Genomic DNA, 21,024 nt, shown 5'->3' with positions numbered 1-21,024 from the left:
CAGAAGCCACCACCATGGTCATGCGTGAGGTCCATGAGGATAGGCAACCCTCTCACACTGAATGCAGCTGTTCTCATTAGCTGGTCATAAAATACACGTGAGTGAACATCTCATCCTTTTTAAGAGTTTCATTGCAATTGAATGTAAACACGAATTCAGTTAATAGGAGTTTATGTCAGCCATTAAGCTTAGTTTCATCTTTGAAGTCTTCTACTCTTTTGTCCCCCATATGTAATGTTCACCATGCCCTGATGGGTTGTACCTCCAAATTCCCGCAAGGAACCAACCCCTTCTCTCCTCCGTGGCCACCATGCTGGCCAAGTCACCTTCAGGTCTCACCTCTGCTATTCTCCGAGCCTCCTAACTGCTCTCTCTGCTCCAACTCTGCCCCTCTCCCCACAAAATCTGTTCTCTATGCTCTAACCAGAACCATAGTTTTGGTACCCAAGCCTGATTATGCCCCCACCCTCCCCTTGCTAAAAACCTTTTGCTCTTAAGCTAAAACTCAAAACCCTTCCCTTGGCCCCTGCCTGCCTCTGCTGCCTCTCTTGACCCTCGCTCCCCATCCATCCCTCTCTGCCTGCAGCCAAGTTAACCTCCCAGCTTCCCCTTCCTCCTCCCTCCACTTCCCCAATGACCACCGTTCATATGGCACTTTCTAGGGAAGTTTCCCATGAGATCCCCCAATCTAGAGCAGGTCTCTAAGTTTTCACTAACTGTGTTTCTTTTCTTAAGAGTAATTATCTCCATTTTTAATTACACATTCATGACTGTGATTATTTTATAAAGATCCATCTTCCCTCCTGGTCTCTAGGCTCCATGAGAGCAGCGGCACATCCGCTCACCATCTACCCCCAGGCCCTTCACCTGGTGCCTGGCATATAAATAGGCTCTCACAGAACACTCTTTGAATGAATTTCAGAGAGGTAGACACCGCGTGGAAGACACAGACAACTATGAATCAGAGTTGTTGTTTAAAAAAAAAAAAAAGGAAAAACTTAACTTTTAAAAAGATCAGAACATTTGAAAGTAAGGTAAATTATTCTCAAAACTTCAAAACAAGATTACTTATAAAAATCAGCACATAATGAATGACATAAATCGTAACAATGCTTTCCTAGGTCAGTGTACCAAGGCAATAGCAATAAAAGCAAAATAAACAAATGAGACCTAATCAAACTTACAAGCTTTTGTACAGCAAACCATAAACAAAGCAAAAAGACAACGTACAGACTGGGAGAAAAATATTTGCAAGCTATGTGACTGACAAGGGTTTAACTTCCAGAATATACAAACAGCTCATACAATTCAATAACAAAAAACAAACAACCTAATCAAAAAATGGGCAGACCTACATAGACATTTTTCCAATGAAGACATACAGATGGCACATGAGAATAGGCTGAATATAGCTAATTATCAGAGAAATGCAAATCAAAACCACAAAGAGGTATCACCTCACGCTAGTCAGAATGGCCATCATTAAAAAGTCTACAAACAATAAATGCTGGAGAGGGTGTGGAGAACAGGGAACCCTCCTACTCTGTTGGTGGGAATGTAGTTTGGTGTAGCCATTATGAGAAAACAGTATGGAGATTCCTTAAAAAACTAAAAATATACTTAGCATATGATCCAGCAATCCTACTCCTGGGCATATATCCAGAGAAACATGGATGGACATAGAGATTATCACACTAAGTGAAGTAAGTCAGAGAAAGACAAATAAAATATCACTTATATGTGGAATCTAAACAAATGACATAAAGGAACTTATTTATGAAACAGAAGCAGACTCACAGACATAGAAAAACGAACTTACGGTTACCAAAGTGGAAAGGAGGTGGAAGAGGGATAAATTAGGAGTTTGGGATTAGTAGATACAAACTACTGTACACAAAATAGATAAACAACAGGGTCCTACTGCACAGCACAGGGAACTATATTCAATAGCTTATAATAACCTATAATGACAAAGAGTAGGAAAAAGTATTATATATATATAACTAAATCACTATGCTGAACACCAGAAACAAATACAACATTGTAACTCTACTATACTTGCATAAAAATATAGATAATGGATAAGATTATCTGTGCACGGAATTCAAAGGAAAAAGTTCTAACAGCTTGTCAAAACCACAGAGGAAGTCCAGAGAGAATTTTGGAACCTGGTGTATATGGTCAAAAGTCAAAGAGATGAGGAGAGCGGGCGGGCACCAGCGAGGTCCTGGGTGTATCTGGGTTAAACTCTTATCTCTGGAGCCTTGTTTGTAGCATGGTTTGTCAGACCACATTAGTGGGCACAATAATGGGGACCCAGGTGAGATGGGTCCCATCAAGCAACCATAAAAAATGCTTTGTGACTATGCCAGGAAGTTGGGAGCTGCCCAAAATCAGTGAGCAGAAAGCAGTAACTGACCATCAGTGTGTGGTCTGCCTGATGGAAGTACGTGGCGTCTCCAAGAAGGGAGGCCAGAGTGTTGGAAGTTCCCACCCTCTGTTTATTGGATGGAGGATTGGTGTCCAGCTGGTTCATGGTTGGCTGATGACCCTGCCCATGGAGATCATCCACACCACGATGCTCTGGTCTCAGGTTCCCCAGGCAGCCTCTGATTGTGGGCTGGACTTACATGGAGCCTTTTCTGCTAGAGTGGAGAGAAAAAACTGGTCAACTGTGGTAGACTGAAAAATGGCCCCCAAGTGTATTCACATCTGAATCCCTGGAACCTATGAATATACTACCTTGCTTGGCAAAAAGGACTCTTCAGATTTGATTAATAAGGATTTGAGATGGGGAGATTATCCTAGATGATCCAGATAAACTAAATGTCATCTCACAGGGGAGGCAGGAGCACAGAGTCAGAGAGACTGGAGGATACGATGCTGTTGGCTTTGAAGATGGATGAAAGGGCCAAAGAATGAGGGATGTCTCTAGAAGCTGGGAAAGTCATGGAAATAGATTCTCCTCTAGAGCCTTCAGAAGGAATGGGCACACCCACACCTTGATTTTAGACCAGGGGAAGTGATCTCAGACTTCTGAACTCCAGAACTGGAAGATAATAAGTCTGTGTTGTTTGAAGCCATGAAGTCTGTAGTAATTTGCTACGGCTGCAATAGGAAACTAATATAACACGTAACGGGAGTGTCTGGTCAACAGATTAGTACCTAGATCATACGTGAGCCTTTGGAGAGTCTAGTTGTTTTCATTCAGTTCCCCTGGGGCCAGACCTCTTCTAGAGGCATAGACCAAATTTCTGGATCTGCTGAGAACCAGCATGGCTGACCTCAACTTCCCCAAGGTCCTTCCACCCTGGGAAGCCTGGCCTGGCCTGAGGAACCACTGGCTCTTCGTAAAAACCACTCTGGTCATAGTTACCCATTATGTGTGGGCTCTTAGGTGAGCTCTTGGGAACAGAGCATTGGCTTGGCACCAGAGAGGCCTGAGTTCACATCCCTTCTCCACTTGATCGTCATGAGACCATAAACAAGTTACTTAATTTCCTTCTATCATGGTTTCCTAACCTGTAAAACAGAGGACATCTCCCTAATTTATAGTGTTGCTGTATGCATTGAAAGAGGTAATGCATGTCTAACACCAAACACAGGGTCAGGGCCAGAGTAGGCATTCAAACAAGGTTGCCCCTAACCTCCCCCACCTCCCACCCTCACCATGAGTCTTCCGTGTGCTCAGCTCTTTTGAGTGGAATTCCAGCCACTTCCTCTAAGTTTTGTTAGCACCCTTCCTACAAATCAGTGACCTCAGTGATCACCCTCCCAGGGACCTGATGTCTTAGTTGGGGTTACTCCAGAAATGGCACCAGAGACAAGGATTCCAGCACAGGTGGTTTGTCTGGGAGATGGTCCCAGGAAACACCCGAGGAGAGGTGAGATGGGGGGAGGAAGTTTGCATGATCATGTAAATTACCACTGTGCCCACCTGGGGCTTCACTCCCTGGGAAAATCTAGGAGACAGTTATCCCGTCCAAGGGGCAATCTTTCTCCTTTTTTGGGGGGGTGGGGCAGAGGCAGGAATAATTCCCCAACATCTCCTGACTGCTGCCCTCATGGGCAGAACAGGCTCTGGCCCAGGGAACCCTCAGGCACAGGGATGCAGGTGCTGGCATGAAATGTGGGCGAGATTCCACCAGCTTCTGCCTCACCTGAGGAGCATCTTCTAAACGCAAGGCCTTCCTGGTCACAGCCTCCACTCCGGTCTTACCCTTTCCTTGACCAGCAGTGAGTTCAGCATGCCCATCGCATTGCTCTGGGCTAACTGCAACCTAGTCTCAGGCTCTTCCAATTTGCAAAGTGATAAACGAAGGAAATCTATACTTGTTTTTTGATTTGGGATGGGAAGGACCACCATTTCCCCGGCAAACCAAAGGCTGTTTTTCTCGTATATGCTTTCAATTATACTTTCAAATATCCCACATAACTTTCAATGTTTGGCAAGGTTTAAAGTCAAAGTCTGCATATATTAAAGGCTGTTTGAGCCCACAAAATCTTTTCATCATCTTTAAAATCTCTGCTTCTTTCCCCCATCCAACCACAGATAGGTTACAGCCATCCCAGGGTTATTTTTATCATTACCTGAGACTATTTTAAAACATCCAGATAATTGAGAACCCTAATCAGTAAAAGTCTGGATAATAGGAGGGTCATCTTATTAAATGCCTGCTGACCATTGGCTGGATGAAGCATGGAGGAGGCGTTTCAGATGTGCCCAGCCCTGAAGAGCCAACTCACACCCTAGCTGCTGGTCATGATTAAGCAATAGGTATCGAGTGCCTGTAAGGTGCAGGGCACTGTGCTGGGTGCCTACGAGGTGCAGGGCACTGTTCTGGGTGCCTACGAGGTGCAGGGCACTATGCTGGGTGCTGTCAGGCACACAGAGAGGCTTGAGGTTTCAGAAAGAGAGAACTTTCCTTCCCCAAAACAACTCTGAGCCTATTTCAGCTTCCACTATTAGAGGCTTTTTTTTTTTTTTTTTTTTTTGGCCTTATCTAGCATCCTGTTATACAATGAACTTCTCACCAGGAGGGATCAAAGCCTCGTACCATATGGCTGAGAGGGGCCTCAGAGGTCCTGCTGTTCACAGACAAAGGCTCAGAGGGGAAATAAGTATTAATCTGAAGTGACCCAAACCACAGGTGGTAGAGCTGGGCCTGAAACCCTTGCCTTTGTTCCCTAACGCCTGCTTTCTTCATATTTTAAGCTGTTACCTGATCTTTGCACTTGGAGGTGGCTTAATTAAGGACTGGGCTCTGAGATAGCTTTCTAAGAGCACGTCCTGGCAAAGTGGATGTCACCAGCTGTCCCACTCTCCGCTGTGCAGCTGGTCATCTTTGCTCCCGCGAGCCCAGGAGACCCTCTGCTGCCTAAACTCCTCTGAGCACCCTTCTAGCTCAGCACTGTTGACCCTCTGACCACTGCATCAAAATCCTATGGGATATGATGTCACTTATATGTGGATTCTGAAAAAAAAAATACAAATTTTATTTACAAACCAGAAATAGACTCATAGACATAGAAAACAAACTGTGGTTACCCAGGAGGACTGGGTTAGGGGAGGGATAGATTAGGAGTTTGGGATTAAAAGATACACAGTACTACATATAAAATAGATAAACAACAAGGACCTACTGTATAGCACAAGGAACTATATTCAAGCCAAAATGGAAAAGAAACTGAATATATACATGTATCTCTGAATCACTTTGCTGTATACCTGGAATTAACACTGTGAATCAACTACACTTCGGTAAAAAAAAAAAAAAGAATAAAAAAAATCCTATGGGAAAATCATTTTAAATGTTCACTCTTGGGCCCCTCCCCAGACCTACTGGATCAGAACCCAACCCTGGGGCTCGGGCCGAGGAAATCACACTTGCAGCGAACTCTCGGTGTGTTTCAGACCACACCAGAGTCTGAGAGCCACCAGCCTCCGGGCTGAAGCCCAGCATCCTCAGTGTGGCTTAGAAGGCCTGCACCATCTGGCTCTGCCTACCTTCTGGCCCCACCTTCATCAGCCAGACTGAGCTGCTCCCTCTTCTAGAAACAGGTGTCGTATTGTCAAGCCTCTGTATTTTTGCTCAGTCTGTTTCTCCTGCCTGGTTTGCCTTTGTTTCACCAATTCTTCCAGGCAAATTCCTCTTCCAAGGCCCTCCTGATACGTCCCTCAATCTCCATCATTCCCCTTAACTCCTTGCCTAGGGAGACTGGCCTGCTGTCTCTCCTCCCTCCTCACAGCTATTGACATCTGCCTTTATCGTAGCACTTGTCTTATTAATGAGTTCTAAGGCTGCACCTCAGTCAGAGGGCTGCGGGGAGCACCTTTTGCTCCTTTCTGCATGTTAGGAAAAGTCTCCTCTTCCTCGAGAGCCAGACACGCCGCTTGGCAATAGGTGCGCAGGCTGGATTTCAGCTCGCTTGCCCCTTCGCGGGCACCCTTGTGCAGGACAGGGCCTGTCGACCCTGTGCAGAGGCTCTCCACCTGTCGTCTCTGCTAATGGAGAGCTCCCAGGGAGCCCTGACTCTTGATCACCTTTGTATGTCCCCAACTTAGAAATCTGGCCCCATAGCAACGCTCTGTAAAAGGTTTTATCAGCCAAAGTGAACTGAACGCAGGCTGTGAGCACAGGCAGGTTTGGTCCACGCACAAGTCGTCAAGCACTGTGAGTTGCAGAAGGGCCTCAGAGCAGCAGAGGCGGGATGAATAATGTCATCTGTTCTGTTCTCCATGGATTCCGGATATTTTAACACCTGCAACTAGGAACTATTTAGTGCTGTGAGACTAAAATAGATGCCTACAGCACTCTGTTGCCTCATTCTTTGTTTTTCAGAAAAAAACTCCTTCCCCACTTCCCCAGGAGGTAAATCTGTCTGAGGCTGGTTGTTACTAAGGCCACCGGAGAAGTCATGTGACTGAATGGCCCTCCGTTGGGCCCCTTCTGCTGCACAACTTGTTCAGCAGTGAATTGGGGCACTCATCAGGCCCTCGTGGGCAATTCGGGGGACACCGTCAGCCGCAGCAACAGAGCTACAGAGCTGTGTTTCAGACTCCCTGTTGACCCATAGAGAAGGGACATGGAATGGCTGTAGGTTCTGGTCCCAGTTCCCAAGAGTTTAAAATTCCCATTACTACAGTGAACATGCATTCATAATATCTTTTTATGGTTTTGATATTAGGGTAATGCTGGCCTCATAGAATGAGTTAAAAAGTATTCCCTGTTTCTATCCTCTGAGAGAGAGTGTAGAGAACTGATTCAATTTCTTCCTGAAATGTTTGCTAGAATTCACCAGTGAACCCATCTGAGCCTAATACTTTCTGTTTTGGAAGGTTATAAATTATTGATTCAATTCCTTTTATAGAGGCCTACTCGGATTGGCTATTTCTTCTTGTGTGAGTTTTGGCAGATTGTGTCTTTCAAGTAATTGGTCCATTTCATCTAGGTCAGCAAATTTGTGGGCATAGAGCTATTCATGTATTCCTTGGTTATCCTTTTAATATCCACGGGATCTGTGATGATGTGCCGCCTTTCATTTCTGATATTAGTAATTTGCATCTTCTGTCTTTTCTTCTTAGTTATCCTGGCTCGAGGCTTACCAGTTTTATTTGCCTTTTCAAAGAACCAGCTTTTTGTGTTTCATCGATTTTCTCTGTTGATTTTCTGTTTTTAATTTCATTGATTTCTGCTCTGATTTTTATTATTTTTTTCTGCTTACTTTGGATTTAATTTGCTCTCCTTTTCTAGTTTCCTAAGACAGATGTTTACATGATTGATTTTAGATCTTCTTTTTATCTAATATTTGCGTTCAGTGCTATAAATTCCCCATAAGCACTACTTTCACTGCATCCCACAAATTTTGTTGCTATGTTTCTATTTTAATCGAGCTCAATAATTTTTTAATCTCCTGTGAGGCTTCTTCTTTGATCTATGTGTTATTTAGAACTATATTGTTATGAGGGTATAGCTCAAGTGGTAGAGCTATACCCACAAAGTCCTGGGTTTAATCCCTAGTACCGCCATTGAAAAACTAAACTAAATAAGTAAACCTAATTACCTCCCCCTTGCAAAAAAAAAAAAAGTGTATTGATAAAGCTCCAGGTAGTTGAGATTTTTCCAACTATCAGTACTGAGATCTGAAAGAAGACATTGTAGGAATTGTTTTCTTTTAAATTTGTTAAAGTATGTTTTGTATGGCCCAAAAGGTGGTCCATCTTGGTGAATGTTCCCTGTGAGCTTGAGAAGAATATGTATTCTGTAATTGGGTGAAGTTGTCTATAGGTGTCCATTAAATCCAGCTGATTTCTGATAAAAAATTGTTGAGGTCCCCAACTATGATAGTGGATTCATCTATTTCTCCTTGTAGGTCTATTAGTTTTTGCCTCACATAGTTTGACTTTCTGTTGTCAGGCACAGATACATTAAGGAATGTTATGTCTTATTGAAGAATTGATCATAAAGGTTTTTAATTGCATTTTTAATTAAACTTTTTATTTTCTGAGATAATTGTAGATTCACATGTACTGGTAAGTAGTACAGAGAAATCCCATGTATCCTTCATCCAGTTTTCCCAGTGGTAACATCTTACAAAACTATAGTGTAATGTCACAACCAGGATATTGATACAACTGCAATTCACCATTCTGAATCAGGTTTCCCTGTGCTCGCTCCGGCAGCACATGTACTGAATCAGGTTTCCCTGTGCTCGCTCCGGCAGCACATGTACTGAATCAGGTTTCCCTAGTTTTACTTATATTCATTTTCATGGGAGGGGTTGTGTATTTAATTCTATGTAATTTGATCACATGTGTAGGTTCATATATTCACCAGTAGTCAAGATAAAGAACACTTCCATCACTACCAATATGCTTCATGTGCCTTTTTATAAACCACCCTCTCTTCTCTCCTTCTCCGACCCCATTCCCTAACCACTTGTTACCACTAATCTGTTCTCCATTTCAATAATTTTGCCATTTCAAGAATGTTATATAAACGGGCAAAGGAACTGAATAGACATTTCTCCGAAGATACACAAATGGCCAATAAGCTCAGCATTATTAGGCATCAGGGAAATGCAAAGCAAAACCACATGAGATACTTCACACCTGCAGTGATCAGAAAGACAGTGTTGGCAAGGATGTGGAGAAATTGGAACTCTCATACTGTGTGCGTAGGAAAGTAAAATGATACACCCGCTTTGAAAACAATCTGGCAGATTCTCAAAAGATTAAGCCGAGTTATCATATGACCCAGAAATTCCAGGTGCTCAGTATACAGCCGAGAGAAATGAAAACCTATGTTCACACAAAAACTTGTATATAAATGTTCATAGCAGCCTTATTTGTAATAATCAAAAACTGGAAATAACCCAAATGTCCATCAACTGGTAAGTATATAAACACATTGTGGTATATCCATATAATGCAATGTAACTCAGCAGTGAAAGGAATGAACTATTGATGTATGAACTAACATGTATTAATTTCAAAATAATTATGCTGAGTGAAAGAAGCCAGGTCAAAAAGAAAAAAAGGGGTCTATGCATACGCTATGATTTCATAAATAAATATAAGATTCTAAAAAATGCAAACTAATCTACAGTGACAGAAAAAGATCAGTGGTTGCTTGGGGATTATTTCTTAACGTATCCTTTGTTATCAGTTTTTTCAGGTTTTTATTTGGCTACATATGAACTTTACATTAGAGTATAAGATATGGATAGAAAAATGCACAAGTCATTAAGTGCACATCTTGAAGAATTATCACAAAGTGAACACACCCATGAGACCTTGTTTTAGAAGCAAGATTTCTGTTTCCCAAGGGTGATATTTTGGCCAGAACAATTTACTGTGAACTGTCAAAGATAAACACAGCCGGACATTAGTCAAAGCCGTGAAAACAGATTTTATTCAGGAACGACCGACAGTAGCGGGGAGAGCCTGGCACCGTTTGGATTTGTGCAGAGGGAGGAGGCAGAACGCGCAACTGGGGAAGTAAAAATTACGAAAACCTGGAAGAGGGTGTTGGTCCACATGACAGCCATCTGAATTTGCTTTCTAATTGAAGTTAGGTTCCTGCCCTCCCACAGAAGACTGGGAGACAAGGGCCCTATCATCAGGTGTCGTGGAAACAAACAGGAAATGCTTTCAGCAGCCTTGGGTTTTCCCAGGCAGACACTTTAAGGGGCCTTTGAGTGGTCAGAAACCATTAGTGTTAAGTCTTTATAGCCAAGGTTGAGGCCCCATCCAGGAGAGGGCTCAGAGGAAGGTGGCCTGAGTTTAGTCCAAAAGAGAATCTTTGCCAGCACAACTGTCCCACAAATGGAGAACTTTCAAAATCATTCCCCCTTGCCACATTATGATAAGAAAAAAAAAATGCTCCATGCATTTTCAAGTGTCCTAGCACATAAAAGCCACCACACTAGATAACGTTTAATGGGCCTTCCAGCTTCGAAATCCGACAGTAACATCACCAGCTATTTTGTCTCCATTTGAAAAAAGATAGAGCTGAAGAAACAGGCTGAAAAGAGTACTCAGAAGTGCTGACAGTGTGATGGAGGCTGTAGGGGGCTGTGCTCTTCCTTCCTCTGTAAATCTTCACGTGGCACGCACACTCCCTTGCCTGCATTACTTTGCACAAATTCCCCGGGGGAACCAAACAAGGAAGTGGGCAGACCCAAGAGTGAATCCTAATTCGCATTCAGATTCTTGCCATGTAACTTTATTTCCGTGAGCAATTTAGCCTCTCCTGGCCTCCCTGAGCTTTGCAAAGCCACGGTCTTCGGTGGTTTCTGTTCAGTGTGCACGGGCAGTCACGCCTTTGGCGGGCAGCTTCCCCAAGGCTCTGCCAGCTGCATGGCCCAGACTCAGGGCTGGACTATTAGAAATGGCACCAACCACCATGCTGTGTTGCTCCACACCTGTTCCTGACAGCAGCGGTGGGCGTGAGAGACTGGAAAGAAGGGAACAAGCAGATGCCCGTCCCTGCACAAGTCCATTCAAGCCCTGCCAGGGCCTCAGTGCAAAAGGCACCTGCCCAGCTCCAGGAGAGAGGGTGTTGAAATGAACTTGGCAGAGGCAATAGTAGCTAAAGCAACTGAAGAGTCCCTTGAAAATACACTATTTTAATAGCTAGATATGGCTGAAAAGTTTGGGACCAGTGATGTCACTAAAGTTCCCCTCCACCCAGTTGGAAAGGGATTGGGTTAGCAAATTAGATAACGAGGGAAGATAAAACCTTCTCTGTTTATGCTTCATTGGGTTGAGACCTCTCATATGTCCAGTTTCAGTTGTTAACTGCCCCTTGGAAAGCCCAGACCTTCATGAGCCATAAGTTGGGCTACCGTCTTGGCAGGGGAGAAAACTTCATTCCTTTGTGGAATTTTCTTTCTTTCCTGGGGGAAAAGATAAGTTTTTCTCAATAGGTTCTCCACATCCCTACCCACAGGAGTCTGGACCTTTTCTCCTATTGGTAAAGGGAGCTTTAAAGAATTTCAAGTTGGGGATAGATATGATTGTATTTGAGTTTCAGAATATTCACCCTGCTTCCTACCACATCTTTTGTTTTAAAATAAGCTTTTTTAAATTTTAAGATCATTGCAGTTCTAAGACATGAGACACAAAGATCCTGTGTACTATTTCCTGGTTTCTCATAGTAACATCTTGCAAAACTACAGGACATTAATCACAACCAGGACCCTGACAACTGATATAGCCAAGAAATGGTAAAGTTCCATCACCACAAGTGTCCCTCATGTTTCCCTTTTAAAGCAGCATCTGTTTTCCTCTCACTCCTACCCACTCCTTAACCCATGGTGAACACGAATATGTTTTTCATTTCTAAAATTTTGTCATTTCCAGAATGTATAAATGGAATCATACAGATACATAACTTTGGGAATTGCTGCTGTCACTCACTGTAACCCTCAGGAGATTTATCCAGGTTATTTACTGTGTGTATCAATAGTTTATTTCTTTTTTTGTTGAATAGTCTTCCATGGTATGGATGTGCCACAGTTTGTTTGTTTGTTTTTAACTATTCCCCTCTTGAAGGACATCTGGGTTGTCCAATTTGGACTATTATGAATAAAGCTGGTATAAATATTCATATACAGCTTTTGTATGAATATCAGTCCTCATTTCTCTGTGCTAAATGCTCAGAATTGCAAATACTGGGTCATATGGTAGTTGTGTGTTTAGTTTTCTTTAAGAAACTCCCAAATAATTTTCCAGAGTGGCTGTACAATTTTACATTTCTGCCAGCAATGTATGAGTAATTCAGTTTCTCCGCATCCTTGCCAGCATTTGGTGGTGTTACTATTTCTGCCATTTCAATAGATATGCACGAATGTTCCGTTGTAGTTTTAGTTTGCATTTCTCTCGTGAAATGATGGTGAACAACTTTTCATGTACTTATTTGCCATCTGTATGTCCTCTTCAGTGAAATGTCTCTGTATTTCTTCTGGCCATGTTCTTATTGTATTTTTGGGTTTTTTACTGTTGAGTTTTGAGGGTTATTTAAATATTGTAGATATTAGTCCTTTGTTGGATATGTGGTTTGTAAATATTTTCTTCCAGTCTGTAGCTTGTCTTTTTATCCTCATAACAGAGTATTTCTCAGAGTAAAAGTCTTTTATTCTGATTGAGTCAAATTTATTCATTTTTCCTTTTATGGACAATACTTTTGGTGTCAAGTCTGTGGACTCTTTCAATAGCCCCAGGCCCCAGTGATATTCTCCTGGAGTTTTTTGGCTTTTTAAGTTTTATAGCTTTACATTTACATTTACGTGTGTGATCCATTTTGAGTAAGCTTTTGTATAAGGTGTGAAATTCGGTGTAAGACTCAGAATGAGCGCTTTTTTTTTTTTTTTTTTTTTTGGCCTGTGAATGTCCAGTTGTCCCAACATGGTTTGTTTAAACAGACTATTTTGCTTCCATTGAATTTGTTTTGCATAATTGTCAAAAGTCAGTTGGACATATTTGTATTGGTCTGTTCCTATGTTCTCTGTATTGATTGACATCCATTGATCTGCATGTCTAGCCCTCTGTCAATACCACACAGTCTTGATTACTGGGCTACATATGTCTTAAAATCAAGTAGACTGATTTCTCCCACTTTATTTTTCTTTTTCAAAATTGTTTTAGCTATTCTGATTTTTATGGCTTTCCAAATGAATTTTAATGGATTCTTGTCTATATCTATAAAACAATCTTGCTGGGATTTTGATAGGAATTATATTAAACTTATATATCAATTTAGGGATGGCTGACATCTTTACTACATTCAGTCTTCCAGTCCATCAATGTGGTATGTCTCTCCATTTATTAAATCTTATTTGATTTCTTTCATCACTGTTATATAGTTTTCAGTATACACATCCTGTACATATTTTGTTAGATTTACACCTAAAACTTTTGGGATTTTTTTTGAGTGATAAAACATGGTATTGCATTTAAAATTTTAGTGTCTAAATGTTCATTGCTACTGTATAGAAATATAATTCGTATTTGTACATTTTTCTAATATCCTATGACCTTGCTGTACTCACTTACTAGCTTTGGGAGGTTAGATTTGTTTCTTTTTAAGATTTCTTTGGCATCTTCCACCTACATAATCATATCTTCTGCAAGCAGGGACAGTTTTATCTCCTCCTTTCTAAATCTTTAACTTTTATTTCATTTCCTGCCTATTGCACTGCCTAGAATTTCTAGCACTAGGTTGAATAAAAGTTGTGAGAATGGACATATTTACCTTATTCTCAATCTTAGGGGGAAAGCATTCAGTCTTTGCCCATTGAATACAATGTGAACTGTAGGATTTTTGGTAGGTGCTTTTTTATCAAGTTGACCAAATTCCTCTCTATTCCTATGTATCTAAGATATTTTTATTATAAAAAGGTGTTGAATTTTGTCAAATGATTTTTCTACATCAACTGATATTATCATGTAATTTTTCTTCTTTAGCTTCTTAATATACCCGATTATGTTGATTGATTTTTAAAATATTAAACCAACCTTGAATTCTTGGAATAAGCCTCCTTTGGTCATGGAGTATAATATTTTTTATATACTGCTGAATTTGATAATATTTTGTTAATAATTTTTGTATCTCTATTCCAAATGGATATTAGGCTATAATTTTTGTAGTGTCTTTGTCTGGTTTTGGTATTAGGGTTTGGCTACCTATATAAAATGAATTCCCTTGTCTTCTGAAAGAGATTGTATAGAATCAGTATTAATTCTTATTTAAACATTCAGTAGAATTCTCCAGTAAAACTGGACTTGGAGATTTCATCTGGGCGTTTTAAAGTTATAAATCCAATATTCTTAGTAATTGTAGGCAGCTCAAACATTTTTTTCATTTATTTTCCCTATTTCCTTAATTTTCAATTTCATTGATATATGTCCTCTATTATTCCCTTTTTCTGATGCTTTGGGTTTATTTTGCTCTTCTTCTTCTAGATAAGAGCTTAGATTACTGATTTGAGACACTTACTCTTTTCCTAATCTATAGCAGCTCCTTTACACTTTACAGCAATTGGTGCTATAAATTTCCCCTTCAGCACCACTTTATCTGTGTTCTATAAATTTTGATATGTCGTATTTCAATTTCACTCAGTTCAGTGTATTTTTTAAATTTCCCTTGAGGCTTCCTTTTTTGACCCATAGATTATTTAGAAGTAGAAAAATGTAAAAATGGAAGTAAGAAATTCTAAACAATGGAAGATATCCCCTTACATGAGACTTCTCCCATACAGAGTGTTGTTCCAGACATTCAGAAGAATGACATGTGTTGTGATCACAAAGAGCTTTGCAGGCTCTGGCATGAAGGGACAGGTTACCACCTCATGCTTTGTGATGATTGGTGCTAGAGTAAAGGACTATTTAATTGGTAGTAACAGAAACCCATCCCAACTAATTGGGGGAAAAAGAAAACAAAGGAAAGAATTGGGGAGATTACTGGAATATTTAAAGGGATTCTTGTAGACATTCCCCCAGACACTAGGATTTATATTAAGCTGAAAGCTGGACTCTGAGCCATCAAACTAAAGTGGCACCTATTCTCAACTAATTGTCTGTCTAACTAACTCCTCTTTGCAGACTAGGTTTCTCTGTCTCTCAGTGCATGAGGGAAAGGGTGGCCATCTGGTCCTCCAGGATCAATCAGCTCAACCACACAGGAAAGACTGACCAGAATTTATGTACCACAGTTACAAAGTTCTGGGACAGAGACTCTGATTTGGCCCACCTTGGGTAAGAGTCTACCTGTCATCCAATCATTTGTGACAAGCATGGACAGGCACATGGACTTCTGTCCTGTGCTTAATAGAAGTTTTGGAAGCAAGTTCTCTGAGAATAGGTTTTGCTAGAGGGTATACGGGTGGGATGAAAATGAATGATATTGAATGAATGTGATCCCGGCTAAGTGGTGACATCCACCTGATTAATCTTGACAAGGTTCACTGGGAGGTGTGCATCTTCCCAGATCCCTATTGGTTAAGTCCCACCAATGACAGTCCCTTTCTACCGATAAACACAAAGCTCCATGATGCAGTAAAAAACAAACAAACAGAACAACAAAAACAACAACAACAACAAACCCTGTAATTTCTTGCTAAAGACTTCAAAGATATAGGTCAGAAAATGAAGGACTTAGAGATTAAAATGATAGGAATTTGGCAAAGCACTGAGAGCTCTTAGCACCTAGTAAAGTGTATAGAACATAGCAATCTTCACTAACTGTGGCTGAGTGAATGACAGAATCTCATAACGACCTGGAAGAACGTGTCAGAGAAGAGACTTATCCTGAAATGAGCTTCCAAAAAAAATTGCATTTTATTTTTAAAATTGGAATTTCATAGAACACATATATATGTATTTTCTCAGTGAGAACCTAACAGATAAAGTTAATATCCTCTGACTACCACTTTGAATTCTTGCCTCCTTCCCCACTCTCCAGGAGGGATCACAGCTGTAAGTTAGATGTATAGACTTCTAGCCCTTCTCTAATACTTTCATAAACATATTATATGCATCCATCAAAAATATGTTATACTGTGTAGGTTTTAAAACTATATAAATGCTATTCTGTACAAATTGTTCTTCAGTTTCCTTTTTCCATTAAAAAAAAAATTCTTGGTTTTATATTTCTTCTAGTTGACCTAGAAAGAGACCTAACTCATTCCTTTCAATGGATATATAGTATTCCATGGTACGACTTTGCCACAATTTGTCCATTCTCTTATTGAAGGGTATTTAGGTTGCTTCATTGTTTTGCTATCATCAGAATGCTACAATAAACAGAAGTATTGTTTCTATATGCACATATGTAGAAGAAGTCACAATCTCCACCCTCCTTGTATCCACACACTTTACAATGTGACTTTGCAGCTCTTCCCATCAACAGGTAAAGTCTTTTCCTCCTCACCTTGAATCTAGGATGACCTTGGACTTAACTCAGCCAATAGAATGCAGCAGACATGGCAGGGTGCCACTTTCGAGCCTAGGCCTCAAGACTCCTTGAATGCTTCTGTTTTCTATCTCTTGGAGCTCAGTCTAGCCACCAGGTGAACAAACACAGAACTACTGGAGAAAAGAGGCCACAAAGAGCAAGAGTTAAGCTGTGTCAGCTGAAGGCATCCTACACCAGCCAGCCTTCAGCTAACCCAGCAGACTGCTCACAGTGACTGAGCCTGAGGAAATCAGAACTGCCTAGCTGAGCCCAGCCCAAGTTGTCAACCTGAAGAACTGAACTAAATACATAACTTTTGTTGTTAAAACAAGTATCTGACCGGTGGGAATGCAGTTTGGTGCAGCCACTGTGGAAAACAGTATGGAGATTCCTCAAAACACTAGGAATAGACTTACCATATGACCCAGTAATACCACTCCTGGGCATATATCCAGAAGGAACCCTACTTCACAATGACACCTGCACCCCAATGTTCGTAGCAGCACTATTTACAATAGCCAAGACATGGAAACAGCCTAAATGTCCATCAACAGATGACGGATAAAGAAGAGGTGGTATATTTATACAATGGAATACTACTCAGCCATAAAAACCAACAACATAATGCCATTTGCAGCAACATGGATGTTCCTGGAGAATGTCATTCTAAGTGAAGTAAGCTAGAAAGAGAAAGAAAAATACCATACAAGATCGCTCATAGGCGGAATCTGAAAAAAAAAAAACATAAATACTAAACAGAAACAGAATCATAGACATAGAATACAAACTTGTGGTTGTCAGGGGGATGAGGGGTGGGAAGGGACAGACTGGGATTTCAAAATGTAGAGTAGATAAACAAGATTGTACTGTGTAGCACAGGGAAATATATACAGGATCTTGTGGTGGCTCACAGCAAAAAAGAATGTGACAATGAATATATGTAGTTCATGTATAACTGAAAAATTGTGCTCTACACTGGAATTTGACACAACATTGTAAAATGACTATAACTCAATTTAAAAATATGTTAAAAAAATAAGTATCTGATACAATGTGTGCAGATAATTCTTTAGAGTAGATTTTTCAAACTTTAGCATGTATAGTATCAGCTGGTGGGCTTTTAAAATCACATATTGCTGGGCACCACTCAGAATTTCTGATTTAGTAGATCTGGATGGGAATGGAGCATTTGCATTTCTAACACATTCTCAGGTGATGCTAATGACACTGGGGTTGGAAGGTGAAGCAGGAAGTTGATTAAAAGTAGTATTTATGATCTCTGATGTCTACCCACCAAAGCGCAGAGTATAAATGATGAAGTAAACCTGAAATGTTAAGTCAAGAAAACAAATAGTATTTCATAGTGCTAGATATTATAATACAGTATATACCAGAGCAGGACTTGTGGCTAGAAGATGCTCTAGAAGAGTATTCCTTCTTTCAAAGAAATAGCAGGGCAGAGAGATACAGTCCTGAATGGTCAGTCCCCAGCCTCCTCCCTCACCTCACTCCCCTTGGTTCTCCATGCCAGCTGCCATGGCTGTCTTTTACCTCCTTGAATGAAACCTCCTCTCTCCCACCATAGGGCCTTTGCACTTACTGATTCCTCTGCATGGAACACTTCCTCTTTCTTTCTACCCATGTTCAACCAAGTTAATTCCCATTTATCCTTAAGGTCTTAGATCTAATTTCACTTAATTAGGAAAGCCTAATCTCCCAGACTAGATCCAATTTCACCATTATAACCTCTCAACACACTGCATCTCTCCTTCATAGCATTTATTACAGTTGCAATTTTACCTTTATCTTTATGTTTATGTGATTCACAAATATCTTACCCTCCAGCCTGTAAATTTCAGGAGCGCTGAGACTGTGTCTCTTTTGAGTCATGGTTGTAACTTCAGCATCAGCTTTGTCTGGCAAAGAGCAGATACCCATAAATATGTACTGGTTAAACAGAAGTAGAGTTCTCCAAAAGCTTTAGTGAACATGAGGTCAAAAGTACAGTGGAAAACATTTAGAAGAGGAAAAAAAACAAGGAAACAGAAGTACTATCTTCAGGATACCACACACTAGTGGGTCACAGAATAGCAACAATGAGCTCCCAACTGTTTGAATAACTGTATCAAAAGAGTATTGGCTACCTGACCTCTGATCCCCTGGAGAGAAGTTTCTCCTGGTGTACTAGTGGGTTCTGTCTGAGGTCCAGCCCTATTTAATATTTTGAACAAGACAGAAGGCTTGCCTATCTTATTTGCAGATAAGATGAAAGTCAAAGGTTTATTTTGATGGAATTTATATTAAAAATAATACCATGGAAATACAAAGCCAAAACCAGTAAGATAAAGGTTAACAGAGATATATGTTCATATTCATGTATGACTGAAAAAATGTTCTGTACACCGGAAATTGACACAACATTGTAAACTGACTATAACTCAATAAAAGAGAAAAAGGAAAGAAAGAAAAAGAAAAAACAAACAAACAAAAACCAGAGATACATGTTCAATCAATCTTGCAAGTACCTGATAGGGAAAGAAAGCTGGGTTTGACTGTATTTTCTATGTAAAAAAAGTGCAGACTGTCCAGAGGATGGGAACTGATGGTGTCCTTTTACTGGTGGATTCTCAAGCACTGTGTCTAGTTCTTAGAGCCAGTTTGAGTCCTAGAAACCCTGAGATATGAAGAATAGTTAGAGCAGCTGGAGAAGTTTAGTCTGCAAAAGTGAACAGTAAGGGAAAACAAAAGCTGACCTCAGATAGAGGCAGCCCACCAAATTTGTACTTCCACCTTAAGAAGAGACACCCCCCCTTATTTGAGATGCCCTTTTTAAAGCTCTCATGATTTTTTTTTATTTCTATGATTCTGATAAGTGCTTTTTCATGTTCTTTATATTCTTTTTCATTTATTCCTATTTGTTTCATAATTCCCTATTTGTTTGGTAAATACATTTCTCTCTTTGAGAATTCTTTGGAAAAAAACATTTTTCTATCAATCCATCTTTTTAAGCCAGGGAATGGCCTCTTTTCCCCCACCTTCTTTCCTGTAGATTGTTTAACTGCTTTCATTTGTCTGATGTGATTTCGCCTTTTGATTGTTGATTTTGCCAGCAGTCTTTCTTAGAAATATTTTCCTTAAATGTTTTAGAAGTTTGGTTTGCAGGTTTATTTTTAGTGGAAAATTTCTTTCCTTCTTTCTTTGCCTTCCTCTCCTTTTCCTCTCTTTCTGTCATCCTGCTCCTCTCCCTGTCTAGTACCTTACTTTTATTCTGTCTGGGTTCTGTGGCTTCCAGTCCAGAGCCAGCTAAAATATGGGAGATATGGGCTCCTGCCTCATAGAGAAAGCAACAGTCATGCCAACATGTCTGCCAGCTGCGTGGTTAGATTGCCTCCCAGGCACTTGGCTTTCATGGAGAACATTTATTCTGTTACCTTCACAGAAGCCACACTTTGGGTGGCCTCTGTCTGCTTCTAAGCTGGTGCAAGTCCATCAGGACTTTGGCTTTTCCTCTCTAAATAGCTCTGTGCTTCTGTTCCATTTCTGATCTAAGGAAAGGGACAGAAGAGTGCATAAAGCATGCACAGTTTTTAAAAGAATGATAAAGTGAAATTTTATTGTAACCACTACTGACTATGTCTTTTACATTCTTCTCTTTATAGTTTTTTCTCCACTGTCATGTGCTTGGAGTAGTGAGAGCCCCTATGACAGGAATCTCCAGTACCATCTTGACATAGTGCACCTGTCCACTCTACTGCCAAACCCTCTGGGTCCTAGGATACCCTGACCTCTTGGAGGTTGTAGGCTTTGTGAGCAGCCTAGCACTTTATAATTATTTAGCCCCAGTATCTTCTGACCAGCTGTGGTTACCATTATTGCCTTTTCCTCAAATTAAACAATTAGTAGCTCAAGATGTTTACAGTTTTTTCTCCTAACAACAGTTCGTCAGTTCAAGTCTGTGAACTCTCTATGTATACTACCTGCAAGAAAACACAGGCTCATTTTATACACTGGGTATGTTGCCCCAGGACCTAAGTCCTACAAACCTTAAAAAGTCTTTGAGAAATATATAAATATTATTTACTTAAATAATTGTATTTAATATTTAACATAATAAATATTTTCTTAAAATATTTTAAATAAACAATATATATGTAGTATACAAATAACATACACCACAAAATATAAAAAGAAAATTGTAAAATTGGAATGGATATTTAATTATCTTCAAAATTAACAATTAATTATTCAATTAAGATTGTACAAGTTTTACATTTTGTAGTAATCTGAAGTTAGATTTCTTATTTCACAAGAGCCTCTGATCATGTACAGCTGTCAGAAATCATAGCTAACTGTAAATTATGAGTTATTTTTGGATTAAGATTTTTAAGTGCAAATTTTACTCAAAACTTTTTTTAACAGTAAAAAAAATTTTTTAAATACAGGCCATGTGTTTGATGTGGTATGGAGCTAGACTTCAGAAGAAGAGGCTTTAAAGGGCCTTAGGGAAATGGAAGGGGCTGAAATGAGACAAAGAACGGAGAATAGCAAGAGGGAAAAGAGGGTTCTT

General features: G+C 40.2%; 1 long non-coding RNA gene across 5 annotated transcripts in view; it reads right to left on the bottom strand.

Annotated features, from left to right (window-relative positions):
* Positions 1–1,949: 1,949 nt before the first annotated feature.
* LOC116664063 overlaps positions 1,950–21,024 on the bottom strand; it is a 19,690-nt gene continuing 615 nt past the window's right edge. The window contains exons 2-6 of one of the 5 annotated variants that reach the window (XR_004320378.1): positions 18,983–19,131; positions 18,296–18,373; positions 16,434–16,591; positions 5,223–5,474; positions 1,950–2,645 (exon numbers count right to left, since the gene is read on the bottom strand). This is a non-coding gene — a long non-coding RNA (uncharacterized LOC116664063). Of the gene's footprint in view, positions 2,646–5,222; positions 5,475–14,146; positions 16,592–18,295; positions 18,374–18,982; positions 19,132–21,024 lie in introns of those variants that run through there. The other 4 variants (XR_004320380.1, XR_004320377.1, XR_004320379.1 and 1 more) reach the window with 4 other exon arrangements.

The sequence above is a fragment of the Camelus ferus genome, chromosome 6 (genome assembly GCF_009834535.1).
Source record: "Camelus ferus isolate YT-003-E chromosome 6, BCGSAC_Cfer_1.0, whole genome shotgun sequence".
Taxonomy (NCBI): Eukaryota; Metazoa; Chordata; class Mammalia; order Artiodactyla; family Camelidae; genus Camelus; species Camelus ferus.
This window is presented reverse-complemented; position numbering and strand designations above follow the sequence as displayed.